Below are 12133 nucleotides of genomic sequence, written 5' to 3' on the forward strand. Positions count from 1 at the left end.
AAAGAGTATCATTATCTTCACAGTAATACAAAATACATTTGTTGGGAGCAAAGGGAAAATGCAAATTTTTATTGGCTATTTACATAAAGTTATCAAAATTGGAACATGAAGGAACATATTCTATAATCACCTATGTGCATAAATAATGTAATCTGTCCTCCCATTGACTCTTTTGCCATCCAGGCCAGGTCCAAGTCGTCTCCTTTTATCTGCTATCATTTTGTCTTTGAAGAAACATCTAAACATCAAGGATGAATGGCCTTCACTCCTTACCTCCAGAGGCAAAGGTCAGAGAAGTGGATGTCAGCACCTCCCTAGGTGAACAGGAAGAATGTCAAGGACCTGCTTTTACAACATAGTAATCTGGGGATTTTCTCATTTGGAGATTCTATTGTTTTTTTCCACTGCCATCTGTAACAAAACAGGGAAATGAGTTTTTTAAAAAAATCAATGTTAAATGTAAACAAATCATTTGGGCTCCACTTGGCTCCACAGTATTTTATGTTTACTTTGCAGAAGTAACCTTTCCAGGCATTGGCCAATCCCTGCGTGATAAATAAAATTATCTTTAAAATTGGAGTATGATGTCACCACAAACATGGCATGATGGAAACAAGGATATAGCCCATGCCCATTTATCCAGAATGACAGGAGAATGGACAATTGAATAGTCTCATTAAGTAAGAATTATTGTACGTAGATTACCAACTTTCCAGGAAACAGAATACAAACAGAATATCTTTAGACTATCTTTAAACTAAGAAGAGGTTAACCCATTTGGTTCATAACAGTAACTATGGCATACTAATAATTATGAATGTTAATTTAAGCTGCTAGCTTTCAATTTAACCTGAAAATGCCAATTTTGACAAATTCTCACCATATTTACATCTTTATTATTTGTCTTTCTTATAAAAGAGGTGTACAAATGAACATTTTTTTAACTCCTGTAGTTTGAGCTTTTACAATATTTTATTTCAGAGACAAGGAAGGATAGAAAACCACAATAATGAAAACCCTCATGTAGGAACACTAGAGAAAAAGGCATATTGTTTTCATATCACTTCTTATTACTAATCATTTAGTACAAATATGAATCATGACTTAAAATATTTAAAAATTCTGGTTGAAGTTACAAAAAATGACTTGAGCTGTATATTCTTGTCCTACATTTGCTTTTACATTATAATAAGAATAAATCTTATAATCAAACCAATTGAATTTGGAGCATAAATATGAATATAAAATATCCTAGAAATACGTTATCCTGCTTTCGTATACATGTCAAATTCGAAGGTCAATCTTACCTTTTTTTTGTGAATTTTAAAAGTTCAAATCTGTATTCAGCATGGAAGGATGTTTTAGTAGAAACCAAAAACTCTCTGATCACCTGAGTTTTTACTAGGCCCCTAAGCAGGAAAAACTCAGTTCTTTCCTGTCTTTGAAAGATCTATAGCTGTCCAGGAATGCAGGCATTTTATGACACAGCAGTGGCCAGCGAATTCCAGCTAGAAGGAAAAAAAGAGGATTCAGACACTGAAAGTGTCCCTGCCCACCAGGCCTCATTGACATGAATGTGGAGAAGATTCAGTGTGAGTCTGTAAGACACTGTACCTGCCTAGATCCCATCTGATCTCCTTTCCCAGCATTCACTATCTTCTGATTGCTGTGCTGCTTACAGCTGAACCTGTGATTTCAGACACCCACCCTTGTGTACTGGAGTTACCTTGCTGCAAGAGCCTGGAAGGTTAGGTGTTCTCCCTCACTCCAGTCCCTCCTCCAAACTACCAGATCTACCTGTAGCCAATAACTGATTCCTCGGAGGGTACAAAACCCCAGCTCCTTTGCCTCCAGATAAAATAATCTCTGAAATGTAATTTATATTCCAGAGCTCCTCACGGGACCAGGCTGAGTCTGAAGCTACACCTGAAATCACACTACTGCTTGGCGTCTTTCCCTTTCTCCTCTCACTTGTTTCTCCAGGGAGTGTTCCTTTAGAGACCACTTTTGCCTGAATCATGAACTGGAGTTATACTTCAGAGAGCTTGATCTATCACACAACACAGGCAAAGCTCAGTATCCAAGAGTCCAACCACAGTTTCTCAGTTCAGGCCAACAGGTGTCTGTGATAAAAAATACGGGCAGAAATAGAGGATGGGACAGGTGATATTCAGAATCAGAATCTGGGGCTAAAAGGCAGCACCAGTGAATCATAATGGCCACTATCAAAAAGACTGATGTTCAGGGGAGAACTCAATTTTAGAGGAGAATGGGACTTTGGCAAGTTATAAGAATAGGCACATGGTTAGAGAAACCAATACAGAAGTCTAGTTATAAAAAGTGTGGCAAATTTTATAATTTTATGCCCTTTTCTGTCATTTCACCTGAAATAGCTACTTCTCAATCTCCCATTATCACCTGCTATTGAACCTGAAAATTTGAATATCTGAAAATGCCTCCCTCATGTCCTCTCCTCCTCAATATAAAGCTGTTCCAGTGCCCATAGCACAGTCATAGTCACTCTTTCCTCTCTGTCATCTCTATAATGGGTATATAACTCTGTTATTACAGTTACCTCCTAATATTGTAGATGTTTCACTTTTTGTCCCTTCATAGATTTTGACAGGACAGGGTCTGCCTTACTGATTGTTTATTGCTAGAACCTGCCAAGATGTCAAAAGCAACAATGATGAATTGAAAGGACTATCTTGTAGAACAATGCAGAACTCAATGACATGACTGGGATAAAGCTCCAAAGCATACAGGAGCTGCTCCAACAGATCTGTCAAAGCTAGGCTGGCAGACAGAGTCATGGCTGGCAGTTGAGGACTAAGCAGCACACCTGAGGGGACAGGGAAAGGCGGTGATGGCTGTGGAGCCAGGAGGCAGACTGGGTCCAAGAAGCTTGTATTTCTAGATTCACACCCTTCACATCTCCAAACTGAGAAATAACATAAATATCTTATTTTGTTCTTCTACAAAAGAAAAACCAAATGTATTTTATATAAAAAAACTAAATATTAGAATCCTATCAAGTGAACAGTTATCTTTCTTTCCATCTTCTCTCTCCTACAATTTAATGTTATTCTTGTTTCATAGTTGAAGAAATGAAGTTTAAGATCTATTTTCTACCCAGTTCAATTGAAGACTTTATGTTAAAAATAAATTTAAATTATAGTTAAATTCATTTATAGTTTAAATAAATTTAAACTATCAAGTTAATTGATAGGATTATCTGGTTTTAGGATTATTTAATGATTTTACATTATCTTTGCATTTTATTCAGGACATCTTTTTCTCTATTTCTTTAGGAAATAAGTAGTTGGTTGTATTGAGAATCCTATGAGTGCTTTGATATCTTGATTCATATAATTATAAACAGTTTATTTACTTACTAAAAATAAACATTATTGAATTATTCTTTTTTAATTTTTTATTTAATTATCTTTTAAGTACAGTTTTCTGTCTATTACTCCCATCCCATCCAACCCCCCGTGCTCCCCTCTCCCTCCTATTTCCACCCTTCTCAGTTGTTGTCCATGTATCCTTTATATATGTTCCTCTAAATCCCTCCCCTATTTCCCCTGAAATTCCCTCCCCTCTTCCCTCTGGTCACTGTCCACCTATTCTCTATTTCAGTGTCTTTGGTTATATTTTGCTTGCTTGTTTGTTTTGTTGTTTAGCTTCCTATTAAAGGTGAGATCATATAGTATTTGTCCTTCAACACCTGGCTTATTTCACTCAGCATAATGTTCTCCAGTTCCATCCATGCTGTTGCAAAAGGTAGGAGCTCCTTCTTTCTTTCTGCTCCATAGAATTCTATTGTGTATATGTACCATAGTTTTTTTATACATTCATTTACTGACGGGAATTATTCTTAATCTATGGTTCAACAAGTGTGGAAACACACACTTTTTTAGCTCACTCAGATTTTTATTTTACAAAGTCACTGCATTTAGTAAAGATGGTGACATAAGACTTGAATAGTGGATGACTGCCAATTTAAATGATTCACTATCACTTGTAGAGACTTTTCTTTTTTCTCTCCCAAGTCTTTTAATCTAATTTAATTTAATTTTTGAACAGTTAAAATTTATTTTATTTTTTAAATTATATGTTATTGATTATGCTATTACAGTTGTTGCAATTGTTTCCCCTTTACCCTCCTCCACTTAGCACTCCCCACTCCCTCAGACAATCACCACACTACTGTTCATGTCCATGGGTCATGCATAGGTAGGTTCTTTGGCTACTTCATTTACTATCCTGTACTTTACATCCCCATGGCTATTCTGTAACTACTTATTTGTACTTCTTAATCCCCTCACCTCTTCACCCATTCCGCCATAACCTGAAAGCCATCAAAACACTTTCTATGCCCATGATTCTGTCTGTTCTTCTTCTTTGGCTTGTTTTTTAACTTCAATTGTTGATAGACTATGTATGTATTGATATTTTATTGCTCATGATTTTGATCTTTTACTTAAATAAGTCCATTTAACATTTCGTATAATAATAGTTTGGTGATGATGAACTTCTTTAGTTTTTTTTTCTTGTCCAGGAAGCTTTTTATCTAACTTTTGACTCTAAATGATATCTTTGCTGAGTAGAGCAATCATAGCTGTAGCTGCCTGTTTTTTATGACTTTGAATATTTCTTGCCAATCCCTTCTAGCCTGCAAAGTTTCTTTTGAGAAATCATCTGGAAGTCTTCTGGGAACTCCCCTGTATGTAATTAACTACACTTCTCTTACTGCTTTTAAGATTCTCTATCTTTAACACTTAGCACTCTCTGTGCTTCCTGGACTTGCATGTCTATTTCCTTCACTAGATAGGGAAGTTTTCTTTCACTATTTTTTAAATAGATTTCTGATTTTTTGCTCTTTCTCTCATCCTCAGGCACTTCTACTCCATGAATATTGGAATGCCTGAAGTTGTCCAAGAGGCTGGTACACTATCCTCATTTTTTTTTTTTTTGCTTCTTGCTATTTTGATTGGTTGTTTTTGTTTCCTATGCTCCAAATCATTGACTAATCCTAGGCTTCATCCACTCTACTGTTGTTTCCCTATAAATTGTTCTTTATTTCAATTAATGTTTCCTTCATTTCTGACTGGAGATTTTTCATGCAGCTGAGGTCCTCACTAAGTTCCTTGAGCATCCTTATAACCAGTGTTTTGAACTCTGTATCTGATAGATTGCTTGTCTCCATTTTGTTTAGTTCTTTGCATCTGTTCTTTCATTTAGGCCATGTTTTTTTGTCTCATTTTAGAAGCCTCCCTGTTTTTGTTTCTATATATTAGGTTGAGCTGCTATGACTCTCTGTTTTGGAAGTATGGCCTAATGTATTAGGTGTCTTGTAGGGTCAAGTGGCATAGCCTCCCTTATCACACAATGTGGGTACTCAGGGTGTGCCCTTCATGTGAGCTGAGTATACCTTCCTCTTATAGTTGAGCCTTGATTGCTGTTGGAAGGTCAGTGAGAGGGATTTACACAGGCCAGTCAGCTGCAATGACTGGCTGTGATCACTGACCACCACTCTCCACCCTCCATGGAAGATCAGCCATGAAGGGGCAAGGTGGTGGTATTCTGACATGGTGTGTACCTGTCCCTGAGTTTTCAGGCTCTGGGGCTTCCTGGATGGTGCAGGCCAAAGTCAGCCCCCAACTGTGTTTTGTGTAGAACCATCCTTCCTGAGCTATAAAACAATCTGAGATGGCTATTACTTGTTGTTGGATTGAAGGAGATTCCCAGGCAAAGCCAAGCTGTGAATCTAAGCTGGTTGATGCTAGTGCTGAGTCTGGGGCCTCTTAGCAGGAGATAAAGGGGTTGTTGGCTCACTGTGTCTGTCTGTTGTTTGTTTGAGAGGATTTAGGAAGTTGTGAAATATGAGCTAAGACCAGACATTCATATGGAAAAAAAATAAAACAGATCAGTGTTTCGTTGTTTTTCTGTGGTGCTATTACCATAGCCTTCTTGCCAGATTTCTTGACTACAGTATACTCCCAAAACAGCCACTGAATTTACCCACCTAAAATACAAGGTATATCATGCTATATTCACCAAAAAACTTTCAGAGCCTCCCCATTGCTTTTTGTCATAGTAAACATGTTGCCACCTTTCTTGGTAGTTTAAGTTATTACTTCCATGAGTGCTGCTTTTATAGTAGGTCACTTACTTACAAGCAAGTCTCTAAGACAGCAAGCATTTCCACTCGTTTTTGGCTTTACTAACTCCCACAACTTAGAATACCCTTTCTACCAATAAAATTCCGATTCATCTCTCAATGCCCTGTTCAAATGACATCTTCTTTATTTAATACTTTAAATTTTCTAATCCTAAATTGTAATCATCTCAAACATCAGGACTGTGTCTTAATAAAGCTTGTCTTGGTTATCCAATATTTGGTATAACAATATATTTGGTTTAACTTGGTTAAAACAATATTCGCCTATAAATAATGTCTATTTCATGTTTAAGTTGAAGAGTTTTCTGAATCTTCTATCTTCTGAAATTATAAGATCCAGCTTAAGGTCTCTAGTCTATAAATCTAAATCTAAACTTCTTTAAATCTAAACTTCCAACTATTGCCAGAATAATTTAATATTTAAATGACATTGTCATTTCAATTATTAAAATGCCTCAATGACCCCTGTCAGTCATTAAAGTCATTAAATAAATATATCTGAAGTACCTAGTACATGATAGGCACTGGGAAGAGAAATATAAACAGAATAAACATCATCCTTGACTTCAGGTGAGTATAGTTTTAGTGCAAGATCCAATTAAAAGACGCACATTTGCATACATAGAGCACAAATTATCCTAACTACTTAGAAGAAAGTACAAGACATACAAGAGAGAACAAAAAGGATCTGAACATATGTTATTTTTCTTTTAATCTCTTTGAGAAATTACCAGAGTTGTTGCCAAAACTTATTAGTGTGTTGAATCAAACAGGATTCTTCCCGCTTTGCTGTTATACAACATAAAATGAATTCTGGGAAAATAATAAAGAAGCTTATTCATAATTCACTTTTTAGTTCATCAGTGGTGAAAAGTTCTCAACACTGCTCATATAAATACAGACAAATGTATCTTCTATGCAAAAAGTCCATATGCTATTTCACGAATCTCACAACTCAAATATATGTGGAGAATAGACAAAAGGGAGAACAGAAGTAAATTAAAAGAGAAAACAGATATGATAATAAAAAATGAGCAACATATACATACTCAGTGGGTATCAGAGATTGGCTTTAAGGCACAGCCATTCCATACACTTTCCTGGGAACCAGACGATGCCTTTCACTCATGGGAGAGTCATAAAAACACATTCCTGGTTTCTGGCTGTTCCAAAATCTGGACTCTAGATGCTCCACACACTAACCCACTAGGGGCTCTGCCCTGCTGAGTTCTGAGAAATAATCCAGGACAGATTCAGATGAATGGCTCCGGGGTGGGGAAGGCCACCCACCATTTTCCCTAAAGTCTGAAAAACACCTCCCATGGGAGATCCAGGAGTTTGACCCACCTAATTTTGCCAGAAACTCTCTGAGAAACAGTTAGGTCAACAAATAATCTAAGATGAATAGCAGTCCAGCAGGCAGACAGGCAGAAATGGTTCCTGCGGTGGCTTGGGACATTTGCTGATCCATCTCTGGCCCCAGTAATGATAAAAGCTAGCTTTGCAGCACAGCGTGGCCCATCCTGTGCTCAGCTAAACATGGAGAAAATGGCCACAAACTGTGGATTGCTGGTAGCTCTGAACAGGCTGCTGAGGGCTAGAGGTGGACCACACCTGGCATTGGCTTACCCCAACCTCAGACACATCAGGGACAGAAAAAGGAGGAACCAGCAGACAAGCACTAAACTCTGCTGCTGAGACAAATTCCTCTGTTCTTTGGCGCTATTTTTTTCTTTTTTATAGCCTTTTAATTACTTTTTAAATTTTTCTTCTATTTTGGTTGTTCTATTTTTAATATCTCTTATTTTTATCTTAGATATGCTAACTCTATGTTCCTCCCTCTTTCCTTTTATTTTTGTTATTCTTTCTCTATATTTGTTCCCTTTTTCTGTTTTCCTCATTCTATTATTACTTACATTAGTTCTATTTCTTTTCTCCTCTCAAAATCACTTTTCTTTCTTTTGGTCTTATTCTTTTTTTCTTATTTTCTTTATTTTTTTACCTTTCTCTGCTAGCCTACCTTTTCACTTTTATTATTATTTGTTCTTTTGTGTTGATTTTGCCATTGTTGGGAGCATTGCTTGTTTTGGTTTTGGTTTTTATGCTATTTTGCTTTGTTCTGTTCTTTTGCTTTGTTGTGTCAGCACCCGTACAACAGTGTATAAGATATGGTTGGAGTTGAGCCTCTCAGTCAGCCAGCTGGAGGGGAGATTGCACGAATGACTGGACCAACAGCAATCAGGACCCAAATACAAGAGGAGAGCACACAGAACCCACACAAAGGACATTCCTAAAGCATCCAGCTCAGGAAATCAAAGACACGGCACCACTGGGCCCCATAGGAATCCTACCACATAAGGCCACTTCATGAAGACAGGGAGTCAAAGCAGATTTACCTAATACATAGAAACAAACAAATAAAAAAGACAGCTAAATGGAGATACAAAGAAACAACCTCCAAATGACAAAAAAGGAGGAATCCCCAGAAAAACAGCTAAATGAAATTGAGGCAAGCAAATTATCAGACTTAGAATTCAAAGTAATGGTTACAAGGACGCTTAAGAAACTTAGTGACAACTACAAGGAAGTTAGCAGAACTACATCAGCATGATAAAGGGAGCATACCTCAACATAATAAAGGCCATACATGAAAAACCTACTGCCAGCATTATACTCAATGGGCAAAACCTCATTATACTCAAGGAAAAGCATTTGCCTTGAGATCAGGAACGAGAGAGGCCTCTCTTTTCACCTCTCTTATTCAACATAGTACTGAAGTACATCACACCACAGCAATCAGACAAGAAGAAATAAAAGGCATCAAAATTGGAAAAAAGGAAGTAAAACAGTTATTATTCATAGATGACATGATATTGTACATAGAAAACCCTATAGAATCCACCAAAAAAGGACTTGATCTAATAAATGAGTTTGGCAAAGTAACAGGATAGAAGTTAATATTCAGAAATCAATGGCATATTTATACATCAATAATGAACTATCAGAAAGGGAAACTAAGAAAACAATCCCATTTAAATTGCAACAAAAAATAAACTAAAATACCTAAGAATAAATATAACCAAGAAGGTAAAAGACCTATACTCAGAAAACTATATGACACTAAGGAAAGAAATTGAGGAAGATACAAATAAGTGGAAGTGTTAATGGGTTGGAAGAATTAAGGTCATTAAAATGTCCATATGACCCAAAGAGATCTATAGATTCAATGCAATTTCTATTAAAACTTCAATGGCACATTTCACAAATCTAGAACAAATATTCTAAAAATTTATATGCCACAAAAAAAGACTTTAAATAGCCTCAGCAATCTTGGGAGAGAAGAACAAAGTTGGAGAGATTACAATACCTTATATCAAGCTATATTATAAGGCCACTGTAATCAAAACAGTCTGGTACTGGCATAAGAACAGACATGCAGCATCATTGGAACAAATCAGAGAGCCCAGCCTTGGCTGGCTCAATGGATGGAGTGCTGGCTTGTGAACCAATAGATTGCTTGTTTGATTCCCAATCAGGGCACATGCCTGGGTTGCGGGCCAGGTCCCCAGTAGGGGGTGTGCTAGAAGAATGTGTGCTAGAACCACACATTCATTTTATCTTTTTCTCTTTCTCTTTCCTTTCCACTCTATCTAAAAACAAATAAATAAAATCTTTTAAAAAAACAGAATAGAGAGCCCACACCTCAATGTGTGTCCTTATGGTTAATATTTGACAAAGGAGGCAAAAGCATACAATGGAGTAAAAATAGCCTCTTGAATAAATGGTATTGGAAGAACTGGATTGTACATGCAAAAAAAACTCACAAAAAATAAAATAAAAAACTAGACCACCAACTTATACCACACACCAGAATAAACTCAAAATAGATAAAAGACTTAAGTATAAATTGTGATACCATAAAAATCCTAGAAGAAAACATAGGCAGTAAAATTTAAGATATCTTGCATAGCAAGATTTTTGCTGATGTATCTCCTAGGGCAAGAAAAATAAAGGGAAAATAAGCAAATGGCAGTCTATCAAATTTAAAAGCTTCTGCATGGCTAAAGAAACCATCATCAAAAATGAAAAGGAAAATCACTGTATGGGAAGACATACTTGCCAATGATACATGAATCAAGTGTTTAATCTCAAAATACATAAAGAACTTATATGACTCAACACTAGGAAGACAAATAATCAAATTTAAAAAATGAGTAAAGGACCTGAACAGACACTTCTCCAAGTAGGACACAAAGATGGTCCAGAGACATATGAAAAGATGCTCAACATCACCAGCCATCAGAGTGATGCAAATTAAAATAACAATTAGAAATCACCTCACACCTATCAGAATGGCTATCATTATTAAATCAGCAAACAAGTTCTGTCAAAGATGTGCAGAAAAGGGAACCCTAGTGTACTGTTGGTGGGAATGCAGACTGGTGCAGCCACTGTGGAAAACAGTATAGAATTTCCTCAAGAAATTAAAAATGTCACTGCCTTTTCACAAAGAAATTCCCCAGCNTTAATCTCAAAATACATAAAGAACTTATATGACTCAACACTAGGAAGACAAATAATCAAATTTAAAAAATGAGTGAAGGACCTGAACAGACACTTCTCCAAGTAGGACACAAAGATGGTCCAGAGACATATGAAAAGATGCTCAACATCACCAGCCATCAGAGTGATGCAAATTAAAATAACAATTAGAAATCACCTCACACCTATCAGAATGGCTATCATTATTAAATCAGCAAACAAGTTCTGCCAAAGATGTGCAGAAAAGGGAACCCTAGTGTACTGTTGGTGGGAATGCAGACTGGTGCAGCCACTGTGGAAAACAGTATGGAATTTCCTCAAGAAATTAAAAATGTCACTGCCTTTTGACAAAGAAATTCCCCAGCTGGCAATATATCCTAAGAATCCTGAAACACCAACTCAAAAGAATGTATGAACCCTTATTCACAGCAGCACTTTTACAATAGTCAAGATTTGGAACAGTCTAGGCACCCATCAATAGATGAGTAGATTAAAAAAACTGGCACATTTATGCAATGAAATGCAATGAAATACAATGCAGCAGTAAAAAATAAGGAACTCTTACCTTTTGCAACAGCATGGGTTGAACTATAGACTATTATACTAAGTGAAATAAGCCAGTTGGTAAAAGACAAATAAAACATGGTCTCACTTACAAAAGTGGAATCTGATAAATAAAATAAATGAATGAGCAAAATAGAGTCAGAGGCATGAAAACATGGAAGGGACCAACAGCTATAAAAGGGGTGGGGGAGGTGGGGACTCGTTGAAAGAAGGTGAAGGGATTAGACAAAGAACATATGTGAAGGACCCATGGTCATAGTGATGTGGGAATGATGATGAGATTGGGGACAGGCAGAGTGGAGGTGGGCAAAGGGGGAAAAATTGGGACAACTCTAATAGCATAATTTGCAATTAAATATTTAAATTAAAAAAAAAACAGTATCAGCCCCCGAATCTTTTATGTTTATTCTTTTCATCATTGGCAGTAGTTATACCTAAGAGACCCATATGCACTTTTCTTATAGAAATGTACTGCTGAGTACAATTCTGTTGGGAAAGGGATTGATGATCCCTTTCCAGGAAACATTGCTGACATTCCAGGAGAGTTACTTTAATAGAAAATGTTTTCATGGCTTTTTCCCAGATACAAAATTTTAAGAGGAAATATGCACTTAATTGTCTGAAAGAGAGCAGTGTCTAATTATTACCTCAGGCTCTGTTCATTTTTCCCAATTGAGAGTGAGATCAGAGCTCAGATGGTTCCTCCTTACGTTCTTTGCAGTTTACGTGAGTCAGTGACCTTGTTGGCTCTTTCAGCAGTTTGCCTGGCAAGACTAGAGGGCAAGCAAAGAAATTTTAATGGCCATAAGGATGACTGGATATTTACAGAATGAAAGCTAAGAT

The sequence above is a fragment of the Sturnira hondurensis genome, unplaced genomic scaffold (genome assembly GCF_014824575.4).
Source record: "Sturnira hondurensis isolate 20B ecotype Veracruz unplaced genomic scaffold, ASM1482457v3 Scaffold0004998, whole genome shotgun sequence".
Lineage (NCBI taxonomy): Eukaryota > Metazoa > Chordata > Mammalia > Chiroptera > Phyllostomidae > Sturnira > Sturnira hondurensis.